We start from the raw sequence: 14,313 nt of genomic DNA, 5'->3' as shown, positions 1-14,313 counted from the left end.
GTTTTCTGTGCATCATTGTATCTTGAGCACATGAATGAGTGGAAAGATCACGGGGTAGTGAACTACACCTTATTTTGATTTCATTAAATCAGGATTTGTGGAATTTGGGGGGATTGACTAAATAGAGCTCCAGGAGGGGTGGGGCCTTTTCCCTTTTCCCCAGGGACAATTGCCATGCTTGAAACATCATAGGTACCTGAAAAAGAGCATGGTTCTCTGTCAGAATTGATGGAAGACATAAGATTGTAGTAAGATTCTTTGAGTACCAAAGATGAAAGTGTTTTCAAGCACTTCTATCCTTCCAAGACCTTAATTTTCTTAGTTACATCACTATTTGATTATGTACAATACATATCAGTTCATTACAATACGTCTATAAGGCTTTATCGACATTCTTTTGATTCTTTTTCATAATTGGAAGTGATGCTTTATTATGTCTTGAAAAATGGTCTATATTTCAAGGGTTTTTTTTTTTAACGTATTTAGTTTTCTTTCATTATATCCCTTATTCATTCGGAAATGACGAGGGCCTATGCTTCCCTGAAAAAAATTTTGAACCTGTCCTAAACTTTCACAAACTACTTTTAACTAAACTTCTCATATTTAGCTAAACACTAGTGTCGTATGATCATAGTTTAAAATCCTCTTTGTTCCAATCGGGGCAGCTTTTGTGATAAGAATCATTTAGGGACATGAGTATGCACATTGAGTTGAACATGGCCTACGAAGGAGCCACAACAGTAAGTCACATGTTTCCTTAGTATTTTCTCCTACCCCTCCTCATTATCATCGTGAATAATACTCTAGCTTGTGCAGTGGTATCCACCAATCGTCTGCAAAATGAGAAAACTGTTTTCATTTATTCTGAACGGGCTTATACTTTAATTGAGAAACCGCTGACAAATTGTAAGCAAGGGAGTGAGAAAAATCAGAGTTACATTTCTGGAATGGTTATCTGGCCATGACATCAGGTGGACTCCCATCAGGGCCGGCCGGGATCTGCTGTGCCTCCATAATGTGGCCCACCGGCCAACACCACCTCCCCTGTCTCCTCTCTCCATTTCTCTTCTTAAACATGTCAGCATTAAATGAACAGTTCTATATTTCCCCAAACATGTCATACCCTCTCTTCCTGGAGTGCCCTTTTCTGCACTTGGCAATCATGTTTCAGGTTTATTTCACCTGTCACCTCTTGAGGGAGACCTCCGCTGACTTCCCCAGCCTGGACGATATCCGCCGCGAAGGTGGTCGCTTTTGTCTATCCTGTCACACCATGTCACAGGCGTCTCTTGCTTGCCCTTCTCCTTGGGGGACTGTAGCCCAGCTGAGGGCAGGAGACTCGTTCATGTGGCCAGCTCAGTGCTCGCTCATGGTAGGTTCCATAAGCTAACTAGAGAATGAATGTCATGAGAGTCCAGGGAAGGCAGCCTGTCTGGATGCTAGAGAATTCGGACTTGACTTTGGAGACAGTGGGAATGTATGGACCACAGGCCGTCTGATTGTTCAGGGGTGCAGTCATGCTAGCCACCACTGACTGGATGTCATGTGCAATGTGGAAAAGAACATCAAAAGTGCCAGAAGCTTTGCCTGCTTCAGAAGACTGCATGGGCTGGGAGTGGAAATAAGGGGGGAGAAATAACTTTAGGTAGAAAACAGTGCTTTTAGAGAAGTGGAATTGAATAAATAGTGCTGCAACCATTTAAGATAGGTTTGACTTTTTGCTACCCGAAGCTTCTTTCTTCTGTTGAACCTAAATTTTCAATGTGTAATTTTAAACACAGTTTGATACAAATTTTTCTTCTTTTCTGATTGTAGACTCCTGAATAAATGTGTTTGCTTTAAAGAGAGAAATAAAAATTTAAGAGAGTAAACAGTTGAAAAATTAAAATATGAATAATTTACATGCTGTCAGTTATTTTGTTGATTGCTAAATTATGTGTTCATCGAATGCTGACTATGTTTAAAGATCTCCTTCAGTGTTATTAAGGGAAACACACTTTCATACCTGACTTCTGTGTATAGACTTTATTTTTGTTTATATTGTTCCCACTATATTTTTTATTTTGTGAAAGAATAATGACTCTTATTTTATAAACATATATGTTTATTTCGAAAAATAAAAATGCAGTAAAATGGGGCATACGAAAAGGAAAAAATAATGATCTGAAACCCCATTACCTACGAACAACTGTTTTTAACACTTCGTGAACATAATTTCAGATATCGATATACATACAGATGGAAGGAGAGATAGAGAAAGAGATGGAGAGAGAGAGAGAGAGAGAGAGAGAGAGCGCTAAAAGATTAGGTTCATAAAACACATGCTATTTTTACTGAAAATATTAAGACATAATCCTTCTTTAATTTAGTAGAGATAAATTCACAGTGAAATTAAAGGAACCAGTGATCTTACAATTCTCAAGTTGCTTAGACTGAGGTTTGTTTTTTTTTTTTTTACATTTTATTTATTTTTGATAGACAGAGAGAGACAGAGCACAAGTGGGGGAGGGACAGAGAGAGACGGAGACACAGAATCTGAAGCAGGCTCCAGGCTCCGAGCTGTCAGCACAGAGCCCAACTCGGGGCTCGAACTCACAAACCTCGAGATTATGACCTGAGCCCAAGTCAGACGCTTAGCCGAATGAGCCACCCAGGCGCCCCTAGACTGAGTTTTATGTTTAAATGAATTCAGCACCAACCACCAGTCCTTGTTTTATGCTTCTCCTTTTCTTTTGTGTGTATTGATTGATTTCTTTGCTAGCAGAAATTTAGCCTACAGGAATTTTTGTAAGAGAGGCTCACAAGTGCTGGGTTCTCTGAGTTACTGCATACTATAGCATGTCTGATTATTGCTTTTATACTTTCTACTTGAAGGTATACTTGTAGAGTATTTTTCTCTCAGAACATTTGAAGTACTTGTCCTCTGTTTTCTGGCTTTGATAGTATTGCTTTGCATAAATCTGAGATCAACTCTTGTTTTTGTTGTTGTGGTTTTGTTTTCCTACTGCAATGCTGGTTTGATATTTCCCTTTTCGCCATCGTGTTTTGAACTACAACTCACATATAGAAAAATTCACAACATACAAAAGGAGACCTTATGTGCCCCTTACCCAGGTCAAGAAATAGAACATTGCTAGCATTCTCCACCGCCTTCTCTGGTTTTGCAAAATTTTTACAAGAAAAGTGGCCTTCTCAAGGAGGACTCACCTACATGTATTTTTTTAAATTTAATTAATTAATTTATTTTGAGAGAGAGAGAGAGAGAGAGAGAAATATCCAAGTAGGCATTGTCAGCACAGAGCCCATCGTGGGGCTCAATCCCACAAACCATGAGATCGTGACCTGAGGTGAATTCGAGTCAGATGCTTAACCGACTGAGCCACTCAGGCACCCCTCTCACCTCCATGTATTTCTTTACTTTTCCCAGAACTTGTGATAGTAATTCTTTCCTGCCATACTGCTTTTCAATGGCTACCAGAATATTTTTGAAAAGTATTCTGTCCAGCTCTTCTACTGTGAGTTGTCTTCAATGGAAGGGTTCTGAATTACATAGACCCCCATTACCAGAATCTAACCTCCCCAAGATGACTCTGTAACCTTGTATTTCAATGATCTTGGATGTGATTATGGTGTTCCTTGTTATTTGTTTGTATGTTTGTTTGTTTGTTTTGAGGGGAGGGAAAGTCATTGTGCTTTTCACTTGGAAATTCAGTTCTTTATGTCTGGAAATGTTTCTTTCTTCTGTTTCTTTAGTATCTATCACCATCTCTACAATGAATGTTAAAAATCAACATCTTACAGAAGTGTTGCACATACAGAACAGTTATCAACTTTTAAGTGTATAACGTGATGAATTTTCACAAAATGAACACATCCATGTAACAAATACTCAGTTTAAGAGATTCAACCTTTCGGAAAGCCTGGTTGTGACTCTACCTACTCCCCACCCTCTCTAAAATTAGCCACTATTTTAACTTCTAACATGATAGATTAGCTATATTTGATTGTAAACTTTGTACAAATGGAATTACATAGTATACGGTTTTTTGTTTTACCTTATTGTACTCAACAGTACGTAAGCGAGTTCCATTCATGTTGCTGTTGTGTAGTTGTTTATTATGGGTACAGCATGGTACTCCATTGTGTGAGTGTATTACAATTTATTAGCCTCTGTTTAATGGACTTTGGAATGTGTCAGGTTTGGGGCTATTGTGAATGATGCTATTACAAACACTCTTGCACATGTCCTCTAGTGAACATGTTTATATGTTTCTTTCGTGTGCTTTCCTAAGAGTGGGATCGCTAGGTCACAGAATAGACATGCGTGCAACTTTACAGATACTGCGAAGCAGCTTTCTAAAGTGGTGTTGCAATTTACACCCCCACCAAGAGCACATGCTATGAGGTTTCCGGTTTTCCCACCATGTTACCTGCCGGTGGTGGTCGTTCTTTTTCTCATTGTAGCCATTCTGGTGAATGGGTTTTCAACCAACTTTATTCATTTCTTTCCAGTTTGCGTTCTGGATTTCTAAGGACATTAAGTCTGTATCCCTTAGTACAAGACCTCTTTTTTTTTCTGGATCTCTGTTCTTCCATCCATAACTTAAGCACTCCAGCCTGAATGCTGAAACAGTGGCTTATGCAATTCTAAGTGGCATGTTTCCCCTTTTCCCTATATATCTAAAATTTTCTTTATAGGTTTCTCGAATAGTTGTGTGTGTGTGTGTGTGTGTGTGTGTGTGTGTGTGATGATTAAGGATAATGATGTAGATTCCCTTCCAAGGAAACTCAACCTGTAGCTTCTGACTTCTTTTCCGAGACAACCTGGGGGAAACGGCAAGCAGCACTGTAGGTAGCACAGAGCACACAGCATTTTATTGGATCATTCTAGAAACACTAGAATCACACAGTATCATTAAATGAACTTTAGGTGAAATATTTTCTTTGATTCAAATTTGACCTGAAAAAAATTGCTGGTAAGAGCAGAGTGTCAATGTTAGAGTTTGAATCCACACTGTTGTGAATGCCTCTCATTTTCTTTCTATGCCTCTTATAACATCGAGCACTTTGATTTTCTGAACACTGAGGTGTATAGGGCTGTGCGCAGTGTCATTTTATACCTTCTTGTTAACCTTCGCTGAGGAGCTGTGTATACAAAACACAACTAAGCTATAGAGAGAGCCCATCTGAGGCTCCAAAGAACTGTATAAAGATTATCCTACAGCTCTTTCTCAAATGGAAAGAATGCTTCCCAAAGGTAAGCAATCAATCTTCTCCTTGGCACATCGGGGAGCCCTGGGGTTGCACAATGTCTGGAGATTGCTGTTTGATTGTTCCTTGGCTGAAAATGGCTCTGGCTATTTATATTTTCCTGCATTCATGTTACTTTCAAAGCTCAATCATTTCTGCTACTGCTACTGATCAGAGTAACAACAGAGTCTACCAAGTTTTTGCTTTTTTTTTTTACTTTTTTTTCTAAGTAGCAAAAGTTATATAGTGATCTAATTCATGCCAGTAACAAGAATTATTAGAGAGTTTAGGGACTCAAGATTTCATTCACAGAGGTTCCCTTTGAAGGTAATGTTGAATGATGGACTTTAAAGATGGGGAGGGCCCAGATCATAAATTGTCACTATCTTGATCTCTGTAGGAAGGAAATGCCCCATTGTCTAGGACCAGAAAGGAGGTAAAACTTTTCATTAGCTATTTAGTTACTTGGATTCTAGTTCACTTTTACTTGACCTACTTATGTTGATCTATCTTGGCCCATTAGCCAAGATGGAGAGTGGGCTCCACACAGAGACTGATGGGTTCACTGTAGACGTGTGCATTGGTAGCATCCTCGTTGCGGGGGCATTGAGGTCGAAGTAGCTGAGCCCTCTAACTGACGCGGGAATGTTCCCCTGAAGTATCTATGCTAAATACCCACATGAGGAATTCTTCTAAGTCTTAGAGACCTGAACCAGCAGTCTTTCTTCACACTCCTCAGAGGTGGGAATGGGGCACCCGTTGGCCTGGCACTCTAACCAGTCACAGGCGGCAGAATGGATGAGGAACGTGGCCAGGCGCATTTCCTATGTAGGCCCTTCTTCATCAGGTGATATCTGTGTGTCCCATGAGTATGTCGGAAACTGACCCACATGTTTCAAAGCTGAGAGAATGTTGCATGTCAGGATTGCCCAGAGGCTGGAGTTCAAGGAAGCAAGGAGGGCTTTGTCTAGCTTTGAGTGAGCTCTGTGTGGCTTCAGGAGGGGGATGAGAACACAAACACCGGCAGCAAATCAGGCTTTGTGTGAAACGTTCGTCGTGCCATTGTCTGCACTTTTGATGTACGGGGTTATTGTTCACGACCTCACTGGGGAAAGCACAAAAGACAGTGCGTCTTTGGCTACTTTCCCGGAAAAACACAACCCCTTCTTCCTCCAGGGCCTGTTAACCAGGCAGCATCAGGGATCACACATGTGACTTCCCATTCCTGTCTATTTTGTGAATGTGGGTGTAGGGGAGCCATGAAAATCTGCTGAGGGAGAAGGTAATGCATCTAAACCTCTTTAATGGGTTGGTTTTATTGTGCTTTGATGAGACCTGCATGGAACACCTGTGCCTCATTCAGTCTTTGTTTATCATATTTCTTAGTTTTCATGTTGACTACATTGTGTCTATAATAGAACAGTTAAGAAAAAAGAGACTGATATGTGACATAGTTCCTGATAGAGTACTTGGGGGGCTTTTGGAACTGGGCCCTAGCGGAATGATAACATCCTCAGGCTGTCAAGAGCATGAAGCAGGTGAGATGGACCAGTGCCAATGCGGATCCTCTCTTAGATTGTCAGGCCACCTGTCAACAAGGTCATAGCAGACTCCAGGGGGGCAGTGGCCCTCAGGAGGCCACAGGTGTGTGAGGATGGCTCTTTACTTGTGATGCTCTCTCCCTAGATGCCCATTTCCATCTGAAATGTATTTAAGCATTTTTTGCCCCCTGATACCCACGACCACAGGCTGATTGAGTAGGTGAGCCCAACTTGCAGACCATAAAAAGCAGAAGAGAGGGTGCCTAAGAAATGCAAACGCCTCCTAATGAGGGCAGTGAATTAAACTCACTTTCAAAAACTTGTGTGAATATCCCAGGGCTGTATTAAAATGTCGTCCTGTAAAAGAGACATATTTTTATACTTGGCCGGAGAAAGAAAATCTCATAGTTCTTGTGGATCTATTTTTGAATAAGTGAGTGGAGAGCAAGTGTGTTGTAGCTTCTAGCCTCTCTACTGTCACGGGTAACTGGCCTCCTTCTCTCAGGAAGGAGAGAGAATTCCTTCACGGAATAGTGAATTCCCAAACAGCATGTTTCAGCAACACGTTTCAGAGAGCCCAGATTTTGCCTCTTCCCTTTGGCAGGGCACGATCTTTGCCACTCTTTCTAAAAGTAGAAGATTGATCCAGCTCAGTCATCAGGGGCAGGCGGTGGGCCAGGACCCTCTTGGGTCCCCAGCCCCGATGAATTAGGTAGCTCATTTGGAACAGCTGACAGTGGTACATGGCGAAGGGGGGGCTATGTGGGGTTTGGGCAGTCCAGACAGGTAGCCAGCGTGAGCCTCTAAGTGTGAGGAGGTCATAATGAGATCCTGAAAGGAGTTGATAGAAATATCACAGCACTGTTACAAATTTGATTATTCAACGACTCAGGCAAGCCGTAATTGTTTACTCAGATATTACCATAGAGACCTATACGGACAAGGATATAAAGCAACACTGCAGTTTCTGGAAGCGTTACCCTGTCATTAAGTCTCACTTTCATCCTTTTATTTAAATTAGCTTTCACCTGTCCTTCTGAATCTTTCGAGCTTGTCTCCCGTGCTGCCCAGATACTTCTGCCTTCAGGGGAGGTATGATGGCACACCAGACTTTATGGGTTCTGGCTACAGATGTGGACTCTGTTGGTCTGCTGTGGTCACCTTTTGGTCTCCTCAGCTTCAGATGCACCCATGTCACGTGCACATGCGCAACCACGCACATGCATATGCATGTGTGGGCATTCACGTACACAAAGACTCGTGTGTGCATTCCCATTCTGATTTTATTTTATTTTATTTTATTTTATCTTATTTTTAAAAATTTTTTAACGTTTATTTATTATTGAGACACAGAGATGAGCGTGAGCGGGGGAGGGGCAGAGAGAGAGGGAGACACAGAATCCGAAACAGGCTCCAGGCTCTGAGCTGTCAGCACAGAGCCTGACGCGGGGCTCGAACTCGTGAACCGCAAGATCATGCGCTGAGCTGAAGTCGGATGCTTAACCGACTGAGCCACCCAGGTTGCCCCCCCACCCCCCATTCTGATTTTAATTGGTATTTCCCACATTGTAAAAATGACTTGCAGGATTAGAAAGGGAAAAGATAGGCACATTAGACCTATGTGTCATGTACATGTGAAAGACACTAGAATGACATGAAATCCAGCTCTATGAGTTTACCCGTAGGCACCCCTAAACAAAATTAAAGAATAAAGCTTACACACCTGTCAGAATGGCTAATGTAAAAAAGACCAGAAGCAACAAGTGTTAGAGAGGATGTGGACAAAAGGGAACCCCTGTGCACTGTTGTTGGGAATGTAAATTGGTGCAGCCGCTGTGGAAGACAGTATGGAGGTTTCTCAAAAAATTAAAAATAGAACTACCCTACGATCCAGTAATTCCACTACTGGGTATGTAGTCAAAGAAAATGAGAACACTAATTTGAAAGATATATGAATGTCTATGTTTATTGCAGCATTATTTACAATAGCCAAGACATGGAAGTAACCAAGTGTCCATCAATGAACAGATGGGTACAGATGTGGTATATATACATAATGGAATATTGATTAGATAGAAGAATGAATCTTACCATTCACTACAACGCAGATGGACCTAGAGGGTATTATGCTAGGTGAAATAAGTCAGAGAAAGACAAATACCATACGATTTCACTTAGGTGTAGAATCTAAAAAGCAAGCAAAACAAACAAGCAAACAAAATGGGAACAGACTCATAAATACAGAAAACGAACTGGTGTGGTTTCCCGAGTGGAGGGTGGGGGGATGGGCAAACTAAGTGAAGGGGATTAAGAGGTACAGACTTCCAGTTATAAAATAAATAAGTCACAGAGATGAAAAGGACAGCCTGAGAAATGTAGTCAGTAATATTGTGATAACTTTGTATGGTTATGATTGTCACTACACTTTTCATGGTGAACATTGTGTGATGTATAGAATTGTCAAATCACTACGTTGTATACCTAAAGCTAATATAACGTTGCATGACAACTATAATTCAATTAAAAGCAAAACAAAGCATGGGGCGCCTGGGTGGCTCAGTCGGTTAGGAGTCCAACTTCGGCTCAGGTCATGATCTCGCGGTTTGTGAGTTCGAGCCCCACGTTGGGCTCTGTGCTGATGGCTCAGAGCCGGAGCCTGCTTCGGATTCTGTGTCTCCCTCTCTCTCTGCCCCTCCCCTGCTCACGCTCTGTCTCTCTCTGTCTCAAATATAAATAAAACATTAAAAAACACACCAAAAAAAAAAAAAAAAAACCAAAGCAAAAGCTTAAAAAATGAAGGGATGAAGATATACTTACATGTAATTTTATTTTATTGTTATTTTTTAAAATGCTTACTTCTTGGGGCGCCTGGGTGGCGCAGTCGGTTAAGCGTCCGACTTCAGCCAGGTCACGATCTCGCGGTCTGTGAGTTCGAGCCCCGCGTCAGGCTCTGGGCTGATGGCTCGGAGCCTGGAGCCTGTTTCCAATTCTGTGTGTCTCCCTCTCTCTCTGCCCCTCCCCCGTTCATGCTCTGTCTCTCTCTGTCCCAAAAATAAATAAAAAACGTTGAAAAAAAAAAAATTAAAAAAAAAAAAATGCTTACTTCTTTATTTTTTCAGAGAAATAGAGAGCACAAGCGGGGAGAGGGGCAGAGAGAGAGGGAGCTCTGAGCCCAAAGCGGGACTTGATCCCATGAACCATAAGACCATGACCTGAGCCGAAATCAAGATTCTGTCGCTTAACCGACTGAGCCACCCAGGCACCCCACTTACATGTAATTTTAAACAGAAGGAATCAGTGTTGCTATCAGGAGAAGTAAAATTACATGAAAATATTGAATGTGCCAAAGGAAAAAGCTTAAATTGCTAATGCTAAAGTACAAATAAAAATATAATAATCATAAAACTTTAGGTAAAGAATTACAAAATGTACAAATTAAAAAAGGGAGAGGTTAAAAACTCAAGGAAATAGCAGGAAGCAATATTTTAAATGTTGAGTAGGTAACAGAATGTAGAAAAAATCAATAATGAGGTTGTTGGACTTTATGTTGCATTTAGAATTGTGTCCTATCCAAGGTAAAAGTGAATGAAAATATGAATAGAAATTAATATGTTTGAAAATAGTATAAGTGATAAACACTAGATCTATCTATCTTTCTTTCGAATCAAACTCAATAAGAGACAAAGCTCTCATAAAGGTGATCAGGGAATTAAAAAGAAATAACTATATACTTTAAAAGGAATGATCAAAGAAACGCAATTAAGTCATTTATGTATGTTCATATACATCTATCAGAAAAAGTAGAATTCTATAGCAATACATACCAATACAGATAAATACATGGATGAAAGAATAATTTTATGGGACAATATAAAAAGCAACAGATTATAGGAGAAATATGGAAAAACTGAATAGAACCTGAAAGACATTATGAAAAACATCTAAAAATAACCCCTGGAAAGATGTCAGACCCATATGGTTTGAAGAGTGAGCTCTTTCAAACAATTTTAGAACAAAAATTCTTGTGCCACTTGAAAATTTAAGCACAAAAAGACAAGTTTCTCCTTTCTTTTACTTATAACAACACAAGATGAATCTCTCTTAGAAATAGAAATGCAAAATGCTAACCACATGATGGCTGCATGAAATCAAATATATTACAGAAATCATGTTCTTTGAATAAGTAGGTTTTATTCCAGGAATATAATGCTGGCTCATTGATAAAAATATATGTTACGATAATCCATTACATTAGTAACAGAAAAAGGTATGACTATTCTTGATTTAAAGTTATAGTAAAATCTGGGCACTGGGGTGGCTCAGTCTGTTGAGCATCTGACTCATGATTTTGGCTTATTCCAGGGTCATGAGATCCAGCCCCGTGTAAGGCTCTATGCTGAGTGGAGAGCCTGCTTGGGATTCTCTCTCTCTCTCTCTCTCTCTCTCTCTCTCTGCCTCTCCCCATTTGTGCTTTCTCTCTCAAAAACAAAACAAAACAAAACAAAGTTATAGTGACATAGGACTTATAGAATAGTTCTTGAATGTAATAAATACATATGTGATCAAAACATACGCATCAGGCTTAAAATGCAAACTTTAGAGCCATTCTCATTCCAAGTGAAGATTGTCTGCTCTCACTGCTTTAGTTGATCCAGTATATAAGAAAGTGCTTTAAATTAACAGGATAAAGCATAGACATTTGTTAATATTATCTGGAAAACTGACTGTGAAAAATAAAAAGTCCCAGGGAACGAAATTATGGAGGATCAAAAGCCTTTTGTAAGCATAACTTGTAAGAAGACAAAGGATGTCAAGGTGAAAAAAATTAAACTGTTAGCATACATGGAAAATATAGTCACATATTTATGTTGGTTTGGAGTAAAGAAGAACTTGATGGCCATGATGGAAATCATAAAGGAAAATCTGAAAGGAAATAAATACACCTTAAATTAAAAGAAAAAAGAAAAAAGAAAAGAAAAAAGAAAAAGTCTTCAAGTACGACAGGTACAAGGTTAAGATATTTTATTTAAGGTATTTTCATTTTAATCTAATTGTTGAAGAGCTCTTACAAATCAGCAAATAGATAAATATCCTTAAAGAAAACAGGAAGTCTACAGAGAATGAAGCACAAGTTGTCAGGACACAGGAAACAACAACGACTTCTCACTAATCTTATTAGCGAAGCAACATTTGGTTTTGGGAATGGTGACCGAGTGAATGAAAGATAATCAGTTAACTCAAGGCAGTCGACAGACTGGTAATTCAGATGCAGCCTCTGGAATAGAACTAAGTGAGTTAAAACACTTCTCTACCACTAACTGCTAATCCCAGTCTCCTTCTCAGGGCTCAGTGCTACCATTTATAGACCATCAGGGGTGGACTTTAGGTGACTACTGATTGGTGTCAATGTGAAAGCCACGCCCACCTGAAACTTACAGAAGCCATCTAAGCATTGTATCTGTCCATCCCTCTATCTATGTATCTATATCTGTCACGCACCATTTATATCTTTCTTCCTAATTATATTTTTATCTCTCTATCTTAAGAAAGCCTGAGTAGGTGGAGAGAGAGAAAGGAGAGACAGAGAATTCGGTTCAAAGATAGTGCAGTAGTTAAAACTTGTGCAACTTTATGTCGATATTTTTACAAAGAATAGTTAAGCCAAAATACATAACATCAGAATCGAATGAATAAAGCTTGATTTAAAAACATGACAAATAGCGTCGTGAAGGCAGTTTGTCGGCCAGTGGATTGTTCGTCCAGGCAATCCACGCTCACTCCCACGGTAGGCAAACCCTGAAATCTCAGCGGCTCAGCCAGATGAAAGTTTATTTTTCACTCATGTCACAGCTAGATGTAGCCACGCTATCTGCAACGCATGGCCTCTAAGGTTGCCATAGTAAGGGAAGAAAGCATGTCGGAGGGTTACTCTGGACTTTCTAATGTCTTGTATCATTTTTTCGCCCCATTCCTTTGGTTAGAACTTAGCCATATAGCCTGACCTAACTGCAAAGGAGACTGGGAAAGGTAGAGAAGCCGGTGAAGGCCTGATGAGCATGATTGGTCTCTGCCTTTGCTAGAGTGCGAACAGACCCAGCGTCTTCAACATGATACAGTTGCTCTGTGGACTTTTTGGAGCCCTCTTCAGGGTTTCTTCCGTTGTAGTATCAAACTCACTCCTCCATTTTCGTAAGATATTGTCGATCTGGAATAATGTTAGCAAGGTTACTCGAAATAGGGAATATATGGAAATGGGTATGTGGGAGTTCTTGAAAATTTGATAATTCTTGGATCAAGCAAGACAAAATACACGCTCTGTAGAGCCTCTGCATTATTTTCTCCTCTACCCCTTCATTACCCCCCTCTCTCTCTCCCTTCCCCACCCCCCCCAAGACTGTTTTGAGAGGACTGCCCTTGGGTTTCATGCCCGAGGGTCCTAATGAAACCAATCACTGCATATGTAATTGGGTTACTGTGCACACTATCTCTCAGTGGTCCATATGTGGAACTTTAAGTGAGAAATTTCTTTCAATACTGAGTTAAAAAAAATTTTTTTTAACGTTTATTTTTGAGAGACAGAGCATGAGTAGGGGTGGTGCAGAGAGAGAGGAAGATACAGAATGCGAAGCAGGCTCCAGGCTCTGAGCTGTCAGCACAGAGCCTGACCTGTGGCTCGAACTTGTGAACCCCGAGATCATGACCTGAGCTGAAGTTGGACGCTTAAACTGACTGAGCCACCCAGGCTCCCCCAATACTGAGTTTTAAGAAAAGCTTGACTTATTTTGAAGGATGTTGTATCTTATTCATTTCTTTTTCTTCCTGCTTTATCTTTTGCTTTGACAACTAGGAAGCTCAAATTGTTGGTTCGACTAGCACAACTAGGACATTAAGGACTACAGATTACTGCACCACCCTCTCTCCCACGCTGGTCTTTTATTTAGATATGTTTCTGAGTTCTGAATTTTTGTTTTTATTTCTCTTTTGGTATTGTGATATGGGTTTTAAAGTCACCTTGAATCCTAGTGCTAACTTTGCCCTGGGGAATTAGCTAGCCCAGGAATTCCAGGGATGATTATTAGAAGAGCATTTTTGATATAGGGAGTTGGGGCACATTTGCTTACGAGGTCAAACTTTACAGAAAAGCATCAATTTCTTGGGTGTTCTCGTGTGCATATTTTATTAAACAGGCTTGGAAGATAGGATGTTTATGGGAAGTAAAGAGAAATATGACAGCCAATTTAATAAGGAACAAAAATAAATTATAGAGAGTCCTTTCAGGACTCACAAAAGGCTTTTGCGTTCTACTGTTCTAGAGGACATACTTCATGTCTCGTTTATGTATTGCTTCACTAATGGGTGGGGAGATAAAGTACCTTGACTGGACTGTTGATATCTCTATAAAGATAATATTCATGAGTGAAGCAAATCGGATTTGCCCATTTCTCAGAATGTAGAATGTTACAGATAGAGCAATATTAGATCATAGACCATGACCTTGTCTCCAAGGCAACAGCATTCATTA

The sequence above is a fragment of the Panthera leo genome, chromosome C2, assembly GCF_018350215.1.
Source record: "Panthera leo isolate Ple1 chromosome C2, P.leo_Ple1_pat1.1, whole genome shotgun sequence".
In the NCBI taxonomy this organism is placed as follows: Eukaryota; Metazoa; Chordata; class Mammalia; order Carnivora; family Felidae; genus Panthera; species Panthera leo.
This window is presented reverse-complemented; position numbering follows the sequence as displayed.